This window comes from Scardinius erythrophthalmus (genome assembly GCF_964197995.2).
Source record: "Scardinius erythrophthalmus genome assembly, chromosome: 22".
Lineage (NCBI taxonomy): Eukaryota > Metazoa > Chordata > Actinopteri > Cypriniformes > Leuciscidae > Scardinius > Scardinius erythrophthalmus.
Genome location: NC_138242.1, coordinates 17,531,429 through 17,546,727, shown reverse-complemented (window position 1 = coordinate 17,546,727; position 15,299 = coordinate 17,531,429). Strand labels below are relative to the sequence as shown.

General features: G+C 40.2%; 1 protein-coding gene across 5 annotated transcripts in view; it reads right to left on the bottom strand.

The window, feature by feature from the left end:
* ncoa2 (nuclear receptor coactivator 2) overlaps window positions 1-15,299 on the bottom strand; it is a 105,567-nt gene that overhangs the window by 89,037 nt on the left and 1,231 nt on the right. For 4 of the 5 annotated variants that reach the window (XM_081353244.1, XM_081353247.1, XM_081353248.1 and 1 more), the window contains exon 1: window positions 14,894-15,021. The exons of the other annotated variant lie outside the window; for it this stretch is intronic. The gene's annotated coding sequence lies outside the window, so the exon portion shown is untranslated. Of the gene's footprint in view, window positions 1-14,893; window positions 15,022-15,299 lie in introns of those variants that run through there. 5 annotated transcript variants of the gene reach the window in all.

Sequence of the window (15,299 nt, the reverse complement as noted above, 5' to 3'; positions counted from 1 at the left end):
AATTCCTTCCTTAACACAGTACATTGAACCCTATTTTCACATACTTTTCTTTTTATAGAGAACTAGTATCGTAAGTCTTTAAAGTAAAATGTGTTGCAAACGGCAATTCACACCCTAAATAAAATCTGCTCAGCATAAATTAAATCTCCGCAATCCTAATCACTAACTGTTTAAGATGCAAAGATAATCATTCCCTCCGCCGCCTGCACGGTACGTGGGTGTGTGTGTGTAATTGTCTCCTCAGGTGTAACATGAGAGGATTTGTTTTGACAACCCACAATTCCAGGTGCCAAAGCCACAGATATCTGTAACAGACAGGCACAGAATGATTATAGAGGCTTTAAGGGCTGCTTACAGTCTCTTTCTTTAACCTTTGACCAGCAGTTATCTCTAGTGCAGGAGGAAAAAACTTCTTCAGCATTCAGACAGACGGCCCAAAGCTAAAAGCGGCCGACGTGACGTAATCTCACCTACATTAGGACCATTACCTTTGTGAATTGCCAACAAAAATTTGCCTTCGAGAGAGCCAACGCTCAATCAGATTAAGGACTTCTCTGCATTCTTTGCCCGTTCGTGTACGGAAATAGCATCAAGGCATGAAGGTGTGCTTGTTTTGTATCAGGCAAATGACAGCCAATGCAATGTAGTTTGACGACAGACGAGTTGGCTGGCGAGTGAATCAAGCTGCTTAGCAACCTCCAGTGACAGCAGCTGCCAAATCTTCTGTCTAACGCCGAAGCGTTCTCTTGTCTTGCTTGACAAGAGAATTATGGATAACTTTAGTGCTTCTGATACACTAATTTGAAGGAGCAATTGATTCAGTTAAGGGTGTTTGCTAATAAGAGCACCAGGTATTGGTTTAAACATAAAACCGTTCTTCAGTTTACTGCCGGATATGAATTACAGTGGTGGAAGAGTACAACTCAATTGCCCAAAGTAGGATATCAACTGCTAACACTGCAGTGCATTGCAAGCATAGTCCAGATTTTTTTGTCCCGAGCCGTTTTGCTGTCGATGACTTGTCTTTTGCAAGCTATGCGCGGTCATTGGCTTGCACTTTCTGGACAGCCGTGTCAGGTCTTTAGCAAGCGATACATTTTGTCTCTTTTTTGTAAAGATGGGTTCTTCTGCTAGTGCTGCATTTTTGTTTTGCAAGCGGAAGCTGTATCTTTGCCACCATGTTCATTCCTGCATGCTGTAGGCAAGCATCCGCAGAAGTCTTTTCCCCCCTGAATTCGCACTGCATGAAAGAGCAATTAGATCTGTGGCCCAGTTTGTGGAGCAGGCCAATAGATAGTAGACCCAGTCGATTTTACAGCAGGAAAGGCTCAGCGGGAGAAAGAGGCCTGTGCCATCTGGAGAATCAGCTGGAACCTTCTTTCAACAAAGAAAAACGCAACCTGAGGGTGTTTGTATACGAGAGAACAACGGTTCTTTCATCACCGGTGGTTTAGTGCTGGAACCAAAAGAATGGCAAGCATTTATTGAGGTATCTGTCAGTGGTTGATGATTGCATTAGAGTCCTCATCATTCAATGACAACGTCTTTGAAAAATCCAAAACAATCATAACTGTTCTGCAGATGCAGAATAGATCAACAAAATAAGTCTTTATCTCTTTTTTGATTTGGAGATGTTTAGATGAAGCAGACTAAAGCATATCAATGCTTAATAATGAAGATGCAGAACAACGAATAAGAAATTAAATCTGGATGCAATTCAGATTTTATCTAACGACTCTGGTTCTTTCAGCAATGGACAACAATTGGACAACATTTCTAATTGCGTTCACCTTCAGAAGCCAATTTATGAGATTATTTAGCTATTTGTATATAAATTGTATACAATTTATATACAAATAGGTTTACTCACTTATCCAAACAATTAATCCTACATGAAAACTTATTGTTAATAGAAAATAAGATGAGAGAGAAAATAATATGACTAGGGGGTGGGTGATAAAATGGTTGAATCAAAATGTAAATGCAAGTTTGTAGTCTGAATTGAATGTGATAAGATAAAAGAGGTACATCTTTCTATGAGTTACATATACAGCAACGCATATTCACAAACCAGTCTTTTGAGCCCGTTCTTTTATGGAATTGTTAAAAAAAAAAAAAGACTAAAACTCAGAAATTACTAGTTTGAATGTTACTGAATGAACTCACTGAATCTTTCAGAGCAGTAACTGTGTTGAGAGACTTCAGAAACCAAAGAAACATGCTTATGAAAAGACAGAAGTTTTCAAACATGTTTCCATTCAAACAAATTTAACTACCATTTTAAGTTTGGGGTAAGATTTTTTTTAAAGAAATATATGCTGCTATTCAGCAAGGATGCATTAAATGAATCAAAAAAGTAAAGACATTAATCTCACAAAATATTAAGTAGCACGACTGTTTTCAACATTGATAATAATAAATGTTTCTTTAGCACCAAATCCGCATATTAGAACACATACTGAAGGAACATGTGACACTAAAATCTGGATTAATGGCTGCTAAAAAATTAGCTTTGCCGTTAAAGTAAAAAAAAATCATTTCAAAAACAGAAAAATAGAAAATATTTTTAATTTTACGTAAATTGTAATAATATTTCACAATATTAGCGTTTTTACTGTGAAAAATCTTAGGGTGCTTTCACATCTGTAGTTCGGTTAATTTGGTCCGGACCAAGGGAGAAACATTATACTTTGTAGCATTTTTCAGGCGTTTTGGTTTCTTTCACACCACACTTATCGCTCTGTTCCGGATCAGTTTATGAAACGAACCAAAATGCAGTCATGTGACAACATACACGTCACTCCTTGGCCAGATGGGTCTTGAACGTATTTTCATAACTGCACTTCGATTGTCAGAATTAACGTGCGGGAAAATTCCAACAGAAGTCCCGGAATTAGGAGGAAAATCCGGCAGACAACACGCCACTTTTTACTATGGAAAGATGACTGAGTGGGCTGATTGTATCCCTAGTCATAGTTTATTATATAGTTTGTCAAAAGCGAGGATGCGGCTTAAAAAATGTTTTATTCAATGCACGCGGCGAGTCACTTCAGGAGGAGGCTACGCGTGCATAACACGCCACTGTTTACTATGGAGAGACAACTGCGTGGGCTGATTGTATCCTTGGTCATATGTTATTATAGTTTACACCACTTTAGACAAACAATAATATTTGAGAATGAAGCGAGGATGCGGCTGTTAATAATTTCTATCAGGCTCCGCACCTCCTCACAACTCCAAGTTTGTCCGCGAGTGCAAACTGTCAACAAACATTTCTCATCCCATAATCACAGCGCAGTTGACTACGGCAACTGGTTTAGTCCAAAAATGCGCATTTCTTTGGCAGTTGGTTCTGTTTGAGGTCGGATCACGTTCTCACCACAAACGAACCACTCCAGAGTTCGTTTCGAAGCGTACTGAGACCACCTCTTCGAGCAGGTCTCGGTACGCTTGTTTGGTCCGCTTTTGGTGCGCACCCGAGTGCGATTGCCGCATTCACACCTGCCCAAACGAACCGCACCAATAGGGAAAACGAACTCTAGTGCGATTCAACCGAACTAATACCCCTTTTCCACCAACAAGAACCGGGTGCTGGTTCAGAGCTAGAGCTATTGCCAGTTCAGAGTTGGTTCGACTGACGAGCTTACTAAGAACCGGTTTGCGTTTCCACCGGCCAGAGAGAGCTATATCTTACGTCACTGCATACGTATCATGTTGCTCAGCAACGCGCGTGCGGCAGCGCCAAACACAAACACACCAGACTTGTTCGAGATGCATCGGCTTCTCGCAGAACGATCAGCACATGAAATCAAAGCACTGCGAAAGCGATCAAAAAGCACAAGGAGTCGTATGATCTCCAAACACTCCCGCAGCTCTGATCGGTCCACGCTGCTCCGATGCATCTCGAACAAGGCATCAACAATAATAGACGTTGCGTTACTATGGATGCTCATGGGTTTGCGAAAATAAATCGGCATCCAAACACGGCGAATCCAACGCGTTCGTGCAGCTCGCCGTAACTTACATAGACGGATATTATAATCGAGCTGCTATTAGCTCGACTAGCTGCTATTTAAAAATGGCGGTCACAAGTTTCTCTTCAGTCTTGTTGGCCACGGTAACCCCGCCCCCAGCCTCTGACGCAAGCGGTTCTTTCTTGGCTCCGTTCTAGACCCTGCAATGATTTGGTGCTACTTAAGAACCAGTTTTACTGGTTCGGAGCTGGTGCTTTGGCGGTGGAAAAACAAAGAACCGATTTGAAACTAGGCTCTGGCTCCGAACCAGCACCAGCTCTGCCTTGGTGGAAAAGGGGTATAAATGAGGCAGGTGTGAAAGCACCCTACTGACCCCAAACATCTGAATGGTATTGTATATATAGTGATATAGTCCAAAATATTTAACAAAATTGTGTAATTTCTGCTTTCATTGCCCACCGCCGTTTATGACAATTGATGATGCCTACTTTGAATATTCTACTACAGCACACCGTCCGCACCATAACAGTTACCAAAAATCATGAAAATCATTTCGTTTGACAGAACCAGATCCGAATAAGAACCGGATCTCAATGTGGTCTGTAACAGATTGACAAGTTCAGTCAAAGGGTCTCCGAGAGCTTGTAGCGCTTAAAATCTGTGCAGGGGGTCTCTGTGGTCCTTTAGCAGAGTACAGTAATGTGCAGTTGGCCACTGCTTGACCCGACATAACAATGTGGACAGGAAAGCCTCGCATACATCTCTTTAATGAAGCGAAAGTGAAGCCGCACCACGTCTTTTGGCAGCTTTAACCTCAAGCTCAACTTGTGGCCACCCTGGGTTAACCTGCTCTGTGATCATTGTTTCCTTCCTTCGACTTGGCGTTTCTTAAAGCAGGGCCCCCCCACCACTCTAACTGTGTCTTTCTGAACTGCTGCCAGGCCACACTCGATGCCAAGGATTACACTCTGGGTCTGCTGCCAGGCACACGCTGGGCTCCAGCGTGCAGAGACCTCCAGACAGCGGTGAAAAGAACACCACCCTCTCCACATACCTGCAGTCATGCACTCCTAGCATGTCGATATCCAATGACGACGCTAAGAGCTCGAGCTCAACTGAGGGTGCGGGTAAGGAGGCGCTGATCTTTCTGCTAACTTTCATTTATCAGGTTCATTAATTGGGTTACGAGCACCCAGCAATGCGTAACCAGTCAGACCCGGTGATAACATGGAAAACCCTGCTGCATTCCATCACAGAGTTCTCGTCTCGGCGATACTGAGCCTCTACCAAGAGATTCAATGTGGGTGAACTACTTGTGGGTCGCCTCCACATGATCAATTTATGCTCATGTGGTAAAAAAAAGCCCTTCTTTCCAAAATAAACAGAATCTGAATGGGTCAAAATCCACTTGTGTACAACTAGAGCTGGAAAAAGGCACACGGCTGCAATTGCTGTGCAACTCAATTTGTACAGAAATATCTAGTTAGTTGTAATCACTCAGTTCTCTCCTTTTCTTTTGAAAAATCATAATAAAATCTTAGATTTTACAGTAAGGCACTTATAATGAAAGTGAATGGGCACAATTTGTAAACAATAAATACTCACTGTTTCAATATATAGCCACAAGAAAACACAATATGTGCATTAACATGATTTTAGTGGGAAAAACTTACTAACTTTTACTGTAAAGCTAGGCCTATATCCAATTCCACAAAGACTGTAAAAAAATGTAATTGCTTTACATCTCAAACGATACACATATTTTAACAAAATAAAACATTTTAACAAAGTAAATGCTTTTATGAAATTACAACTAATTCACTTATTCTGTATGTGCCTCACTGTAACCTCATTTTTTTTGCTAATTCAACATTATGCCACCAATGTTGTCGATTCAGTTTAACTTGTATTCAACCAGGAATGTTCCTTCAGCTTTGGTACATTTGCTCTTGGTGGAGCCTACATGACCTCCATTATCTTAGTAGTGAGCCAGTTTGAGTAAGGCCACCTTCACAGTAAATATCTGTGGCAATAACATAATGTCACCAGCCAAAGTCAAATCAATACGTACTTGAGTGGAGAAAGAGCGTCTCACTTGTAAGTGCAGAGCACCGCAATCGGCACCGGGATCAGTAACACACCTTTTGCCTGCCCTTAAACCTTTCTTCGATTAAAAAAGGAATGTAATCGCAGCTGAGGTCTAGCGAAGGGCTTCTCAATCCACTCCTACAGCTCAAACACTACACATTTTGTCTTATTTAGAAGATAAACATCAGTTTGTAAGTAGAGTGGACTAAACTGGTTGCGTCAGATTAGTAAGACATCTCAAAAATCCCAATACATGTCAAGCGATATCAAAGAACAAACTGGCGTAATGTAATTTTAAACAAAATCAGACCAAAACGAAGTTTTGTTCAGAAGTTCGAAACAACTTGCCAAATTGAACTTTACAGAAAAGTTTGCACCGGTTGAGTAAACACCTTCAAACTACTACTTCTCTGGTTCATTTCTTCTGTTCAGTCTGAGTCAGACACAAGTAGACACACTGGAGAGCTGCTTTATAGTACAAGTTAGGGGTGGGCGATATGACCAAAATCTTATTTCACGATAATGATATAAATCACAATATATATTTTTTTTGTATATAGTTATTTTATTTTTGTTATAAAAAATAAAAACAAAAAAAGCAAATTACAAAAAATAGGAAAAATTCAATATAGCAAAAATATGAATTGAAATAAGTTTTTCCAACTACAATAGGTTTATTTGACATGTAGTTAGAAATAGAACAGAAATGGAATAATCAAATTTTAAAAATAAAATACTGCATTGTCTTCACTGTATGAATTAAACTGTATTCTTATTAAAGCTACAAAAGTTATTCAGTTATTCATTCTCTTTTGTTTGATTTGACACAGGTCAAATCTAGCCTGGCTAACGTCAGACCTCTTTCTCATTGAGACGTGGTCTGGGAACCACGTTCATTTTCTCGTATTTGAGGCGTGGTTTACGAATGCCCAGAGCCATTTATTGGACGCTATGATGTCTATTAAATGCGCCTGTACGTAGCTCATAGCCAATCGTTTCAATCATACCAGATGACGTGTGTAGAGCGGCAGAAATTCGACGAGGAAGAAGACGAAATAAACTTGCGTTCTAAACTACTTAGAAAACTATCTAAGGCTGCATCGAAAGGTAACTTCGCATCTGCTGCCATGTTGGATCCATAGATATAAACAAACTGCTTCGTGTGTCGCATAGACATCGTCATCGTCTTGCTGCTCCAGGGCTCCAGACTAACTTTTTTTATTAGGAGCGCTGTAGCCCCTGACTTAAAATTTTAGGAGCACAAGCAGAAAATTTAGGGGCGCACCTTAAATCATCTTACAATGCAATTATTCACATTTTCCCCCAAAATAACTGTATTACTGACAAATGCTTTGATAATAAATAGCCTTAACGTACAGAAAGTATGGTGCAGTTTTATTTTAAGATCACAGGCTCCAGACTAACATTTGAGGGCAGCGGCACTAAGTTCTACAGAAAGTATTTGGTAGCACTGTGGGATGACAAAGCACTGAGCTTAATTTGAGGTGTATAGATAAAGTTAACTTTAATTATTATCATTCATAATGTCTTAATAATTCAAAAGCAAAATGAGTGACAAAATAGATATTAGGGAGTGAAAATAGCCAATAAGCGTCCTCTGCAGCTATGTTTACAATAGTAATTTAATATTTGTTTCTTTTCTTTTTTTAAATAAGTGTGAGTTTTCCTAGTTCTTGAAACTTTTAGTTTTATTAATAGGGACAATCTTTAAAGGATGAACAAAAAATGTTTTGGTCAACACATTAAAAATAACATTTAAATATGATATTATAGTTTTGAAGTGCTGGAAAAAGATGTGTAGGCTACTGTTATAAACACAATATACCATAGTTACAGTAAGTGGTGTTACTACATTAAATCCATGGTGAATGTTGATGATATGTGGACCTAAAGCCTTCTATAACTTGTTCGTTCATGGCACATGTTTCTCCTGGTTTCCACGTCAGCGCTGTTTGATCTGATATGGTTTATAACAGAGAATTCTGCGTCAAATCTGAATGTTTCTCACTGGATCTCGCAGCAATGTTATTAATTCTGTCGCGAACTCAATGGATTTCTTCACTGGATCTCCACGATGTAACTGTTTCGCGTGATCGCGATCGGCCCGCGACTGGCGAGAGAAGCTCTGCGCTGTCTATTTATTATTGGTTCGAACTATTAAACGGTCTATGAAGTAGAAATGAGTAGCGCAGCGCAGTTTTTTTCATTTTATTTAATAACATGTCACGGAATACTCTGCTTGAGGCTGAGATGCGTTTTGTGTTTAAACTGCGAAGTGCCTGCAAACTTCTATTTCCCCGCAGTTCTGGGGTAGCGACTGCAACATTCGCAGCTCATGGAGTTCGTCACCTTACTTACAGTACCTCAACCAGCTGAATTTTCGTAGCCAGTCTTCCCGAAAATAGTGGGTTCAGGCCTTTATCATCATCCGACCGACTGTGTCTGTCCCATAGACTGTAAAAAAATAGGTCTGTCCGTGACATTGATATTTGTCTCCGTCTCCTTCCCACAGACGTTTAACTTACGCGCGCTCGCTTATCTCTAGGACCCTCCCCCTCCACACATTAGCCAGTTACAGTGGCCATTCCCTATTCTTCTCACACTCATTGGCCTGCTACACATTCCGGATTCTTTGACGCGCCCCTTCCACGTTTAACGTAAAAAAAAAAAAAATTACTGGTCGCACATGTGCGACTGGATGTAAAATTCAGTCGCACATTCTCAAATTTTGGTCGCAAAATGCGACCATTTGGTCGCAGTCTGGAGCCCTGTGCTCCCTCCCCGTTCTGTGATTGGTTCCCTTTTTGAGGGGAAAATCTGGTCCATGGTGTCCAGGCTGCCTAGCAGCGTGAATAAAATCGCGCTGTGCGCAAGGCAGCATGGAGAAACCCAGGCTAGGTCAAATCAGGTTTATTAGGCTACTGTCACTTTAAGATCGAATGCATGAATCCTTTATACTGATACTCATCTCACACCCAACTGTTTACTATCACTTGAGACATAACTGACTGTGTTTACATGAATACTCCACACATTTTGACATAATTGTGTGTGTATTCAACCGTTCAAGTGCAATAAGATGTGAAAGAGAAGTGAATTTGCGATCACATGCTGAGAGACATGGCGCTCTGTGCGCGCACTTCAGCTGTGTGTCAGTCAGCGGGAGTAGTGTGCACCGCATTGAGATCTTTCTCACGGTTTATTGCGTTTAACCCTTTTTAACATCAACATTTCAAATCCGCGATCGCCTTTTGAGAGAGGCAGCTTTCTGTGCGCACGCTTTGGCAGTGTGCCATTCAGCAGGTTTTTTTTACAACTTATTGTGCTTAAAAACAATTTTTAACATCAATCACGCTCTTTTATCTCATTCATGCGTTTAATCAAACTAAAGTGTCAATAGTGTTGTGCGACACATATAGGCCTACATTTACATACCGTGATATGCACGACATAGCAAAAACTATAACTAGGCCTATATATTTTATACCGTTGCCAGCTTTTTAAAAATGTTTTGCATGCGCTCGGCCAATCAACGTACACTTCCGTCACTTGTAGTTCCTAGTGTGCTGGGTTACACCCTACTCTGAAGTAAGAGCTCATTTAGTCCCCCCAAAAAAGCAATCCTATAACTAAAATCATTCCCAGTTCCTGTGGTGCGAACACACCAAAAGTCTAAAATGTGCAGCTGGAACTGCTGCTCACATTCAACAAATTGGATAAACAACAAAAAAGGGCACAATCTGAGACATTTTCAATATTCAGATGGACTACATTTGAAAATACTCTAAGCTACCCAGACTAAACTGATGTGCAACAGAAAGACAACCTATTTTGAACAGCCTGAGAGCCATCCTGGACACACACACACAGCAGGCTCATTAGACAGAAGTAGGGAGTTGAGAGAGATGCGTGTAGCAATCCTGGGTCAGACTCTGTGCAAGGACGGTATGTCTGTGAGAGGAAGCGGTGAGTGGAATGAACCCGGCCATTATAACTCAGCTCATCCGTCACTGTGAGGCCTCAGGCCCATCTACCCACTGTTACCCTGGCAACACACTCTAAACTTACATTCAGTATCATTTCAGGTGTAAAAGACACAAATACTACAATTATTTTATGCATGTGGAGAACATACAAAATGTTTTAGGCAAGCAAAAAAATATACAAAAAAATGGTATTAAGGCTTCAAATTAAATTAAAACAATATTCTATTTAGAATTTTCAATTAATTGGCATATAATGGAATTTATTTAATAAAAAAAAAGCCCTACTAATATCATACAAAGCTAATTTCCAGCTCAAGTCCCTACTCATTAGTTCTAACTATAGTTTTTTTTTTTTTTTTTACAAACTCCAGCTGATGCTTTCTAATCACCGTTCTAGAGAAAAGCACATTACTGTTAAATGTGAGCAGCAAAGTCATTTAGGCAAACCTGGTTTTCTCTCTGCCCTTTGCTCCCAGTGTAATTTGAGACACGACTGGAAAAAAAGGCCCTGTGCACAGAACTGAATGAAGGGGGGGGGGGGGGAAGAGAGAGAGAGAGAGAGAGAGAGAGAGAGAGAGAGAGAGAGAGAGAGAGAGAGAGAGAGAGAGAGAGAGAGAGAGAGAGAGAGAGAGAGAGAGAGAGAGAGAGAGAGAGAGAGAGAGAGAGAGAGAGAGAGAGAGAAGGCATGTTCACATTCAGCTGCGGTCTAACCTAATCAAGCTGGACAAGGTCATCATTTTCCAGCTTTCTTCTAATTAGGCTTAATTCAGTTACCGTAATCCTCACAGCTACTGTTCCCTGGTAAAATACCATGTTACGCATTTAAAATTAGGGTTTGCATCTTTACGATTTTTTTTTCAGCCAATGATTTTAGTGCTTGCGTTCCCCCCCGCATGTCAATCTGATGCCATTTGACATTGATTTGATTTGATAGTGGCTCATATGATCATCCCTCTAACTGACAGACTGCATCTTGTCACCGTGGCGTGAAAATCAAACAGCCTCATGACAAATTTCTCAAGCTCCTTCTGAGCATGCGTGGCGTCCGGGGCTGCCCGGCTGAAGCCCCGCAACTGTGGAGAACTCATTTTGCAGGAAGAGCAAAGTTCAACAATCAGACAGTGATTCACTGTGATGGAATACCACAATCAATAGAGGGAGTCAAAGGTCAGCTGATCCAGGATGAAATCATGGTACTGGGACTGCTGGCTGGGATGCTTGTGAACTAACACTTCTCTTTCCACCCAACCGCCGGCAGCCAGGAGGTCACGTGACCATGGCATCCACTGGTGGATATGCCAGATTTAGATTGCCACGCGTGAATGCCGCTAAACCACAGAGACCTAGACAGCATCAGAGTGCACGCATGCTCATCGGTGAGTCCTGACGGTATATAGTCACACCCACACACTGCAGTTTGTGTGGGAATACATCTTACCACATCATATCGTTTTGACAGTCTTGGCTGACTGAAAACATCCCCCAAGTAATCAGGCTACTACTACAGAATGTCAGGAAAGCTTTCACTATCAAGGAAGTACATGCTTTCTGACAAAAATCTGCTAATTCATACTAGAAAGATTCTGTACAACAGAATTTTTAAAGGCCAAACCACAGACTTTTGACCTTTTTATTGGCAGTTTGCAGTGTTATTTTAGCATTTGGAAACATTACTATTTGTAGTTTTGTGAAAGAAGTCTCTTATGCTCATCAAGCCTGCATTTATGTGATCAAAAATACAGAAAAAGCAGTAATGTTGTGAAATATTTTATTACAATTTAAAATAATGGTTTTCTATTTGAATATACTTTCAAATATAATTTATCTCTGTGATGCAAAGCTGAATTTTCATCAGCCATTACTCCAGTTTGTGTCACATGATTCTTCAGAACAAAATATTAAGCAGCACAACTGTTTCCAACATTGATAATATATCAGCATATTAGAATGATGTCTGAAGAATTATGTGACACTGAAAACTGGAGTAAAGGCTGATGAAAATTCAGATTTGCAATACAGAAATAAATTATATTTTAAAGTATATTAAAATAGAAAACATTATTTTAAAATGTAATAGTATTACATAACATAACATACAGTTTTTTTCTGTATTTTTGATCAAATAAATGCAGGCTTAATGAGCATAAGAGACTTCTTTAAAATAATAATAATAATAATAAAGATTAGTAATGTTTCTAAACTTTTTGACCGGTACTGTGAAAAAATATATATATATATATATATATATAATTTATTAATACTTTGATTTTTATATTTTCAGTTTTCATTTAAACCTTAGTTTAAGTTTTACTAATTTGATGTGCTTTTAGTCTTGTTTTTAGGCTTTAATTTATTTCAGTCATTTTAATATTCAACTATTTAAGTTAGTTGCCAAGACAACATTGCAACAATTATTTATTTACATTTTTAAGTCTACGTTTACGTATTCCAGCTTTATTTCAATTAAAAACTGTTAATCGTTTTAGCTTTATTTAACACTAACAACACTGGTAGTCTGCTTGACCCGTTCACCATAAACACTAATACAATTCTCTGCATTGTTCTCAAATTGAATCAATTAAAATAATTGCCATATTACTCTTATTTTCGGCTGTGGGTGCGTATACTCACCACACGAGCCCTACTGTGGAATGTGTCAGCATGATGTAAGAGGTTGGTAACAAAGCTAGCATGAATTGAACTACTGGTCCAACAGGCTGAGTCGCACTACTGCAGCTCTTAGCAGCGCTGATGCAAATCTGAGGTGAACACCAGCTGTCAGTTTACAGGCTCCAAGCTTGGGCATTCAAGCAAATCATTTCTTAAAAACCACCAATCGAGTAAACCCAATAAGGTTGAGAACCGTTCTTATACAGAAACGGGTTCAAAGAAAACAGTCATGACATTCGATTCAGCTAACAGAGCGTTGTACTAAAATGCAGTGTTTTATTTACTACTTTCCAGTTGGACTGCAACACTGATACTGAATCACAAAATAGATTCCAAAATGAATCCCTTCCCTTTTATGCACCAGTTCTTTAGTGAGTGTGATTCAGCAAGTCACATATTTTACTGAATCACAAGTTATTTGTCATGTGTGACAAAATCCTGATTTGTTGTACTAGTTAGTCCTAACACATGTCTTATTCAATATTTAGTTAGGTTCAAGTACTGATTTGCCATTTCTAAAAAGTCTGGAACATCATTAAAAAGTATTTGTAATTACACGTTTTGATTAAATATTAAAATCTGAGGGTGGTAAAAGCAGTAAAAACAGGATTCTTTTTTTATTTCCACAAAATTGTTAATGGAACTATTAATGAACTGGAATCCTTAAAATGGAATGAAATCCAAATCAGAATCAATCAACAACTACCACACATGTAATAACCAAATTTGATTAAAATTAAAAGGTTAGTCCACACAAAAATAAAATTCTGTCATTTACTCTCCCTCAAGTTGTTCCAAACCTGTATGAGTTTCTTACTTCTGTTGAACACAGAAGAAGATATTTTGAAGAATGTTGGTAACCAAACAGTTGATGGACCCCATTGAGAAACTCGTACAGTTTTGGGACAAATTGAGGGTGAGTAGCCTAACTGATAACAGCATTTTCATTTTGGGTGAACTATCCCTTTAAAACTATGGTCTGCGTTTGCAAAAGAGAAAAATTCACAAACAACAACAGGATGTATGCGAACAAATGATCAACCAAATATTCAGGACCGAACGGGGAGGAGAAGCAGCTATTTCTACGTTAAAAGGATGTGTAACGAGTTAGGAATGAAATGCTAAGGTGCATCTAAACATGACCTAGATGCACCTTAGCATTTAAGTAGCAGCTCGTCATTTTAAAACGACCGATACCCGGGTTCTCATTTGGTCTTGAATGGGTGGTTCATCATTTGTTTGACCCAATAAACTGCCCGGCGGCGTGACGTCACACAGCGTAAACCATCGTCACGGTGGCTACGAACTCTGTGTCGACCAAACTAAAAATCTGCTCGAGCGCTGGACGACAAAAGCAGCCTCTGCTCCACATATAAGCGCTGGTGAAAATAGCGGAGTTCAGGCAAATCACGAGGTAAATGCTAATTAGCAGCATTCCCAGCCATTGGCGCCCCAACTTTTCCTTTCTTTAAACACACGAGACCTGAAAACCGAACCGTGGTGTGCAGTTCAGCAAAGAGCTGACTCACTAATCTCAGCCCTCGCAGAAACGGTACGCGGTGACTGTCAAATAACAACGCGCTTTTACTTTCCGCGAACGACACATTGTTCGCTTTAGAACTGTTACGTCCAACTCGCTACAATGTAACACAAGCATTCCAGCGGAACCCCCATTACCACGTTACAATGTAACTGTTCTGCCCGCTAAAGTTAAAATCCTCCTAAATAGTGTTCCACGGATGGACTTGCCTTCCTCGCATAGTCAAATGGAGGCTCGAAGGCTAAAGCTAGCCAGGCAAATAAGAGGGGGGAGCTGGCTAAACTTAATCGCGAAAATGCAAGCAGCGCGGGCGAATCAAGTAAATCAGCGACACAATTGAAATGTTAAAACAACAACAGTCGTGCATTCGCTTCAAGGTCGCTCAAAGCGATTTGTTTACACAACGACAAGAAGCAAAAACACAACTCTCTAACTCTGCAAAGTGGCCAGGCTGATATAGCGAGTGTAGCTGGTTTAGCAAGCTAATGCAGGATAACGCCGCCGCGGAACTGTGATTGGATCCTGCAGCGACTGTGTAAAAATCGCGTTACAAAGCCACCCCAAACCGCCATTCACCGGCAAACATAGAACATTTGCAAACACGTCGGACTTACAGTGTTTTGTTTCCTCTTAAATCCCGTACTTAATGTCCAGCTCTGACCTTCGGGTTGGTGAAACAGCATTATAGTTAACTGCCGCCGCCATGTTCCTGCTGCCTTATGCCTAACGATGGCTGGCTGCTTGTTTATCTCGCCAGCAAAACCTCCCCCACATACTACGGGCACCAGTATCTACTCGTTTACTCTAGCCTGCATAGCAACCTTGCAGTGAGCAACGGGGCAAAATGATGATACAGCAAACATAATGACGCGGCTCACCGGTTGGATCGCATTTTTCGTGCCTTTGTAGGCTATATCCTAAACTGCAAGTAGATGTTTCATAATATTTGAGGAGGAAATCAAAGCAGCGCTGAAAAACAGTTTACAAACGCTTTCACCTTTAGTGGTAGGCTACTGTGTG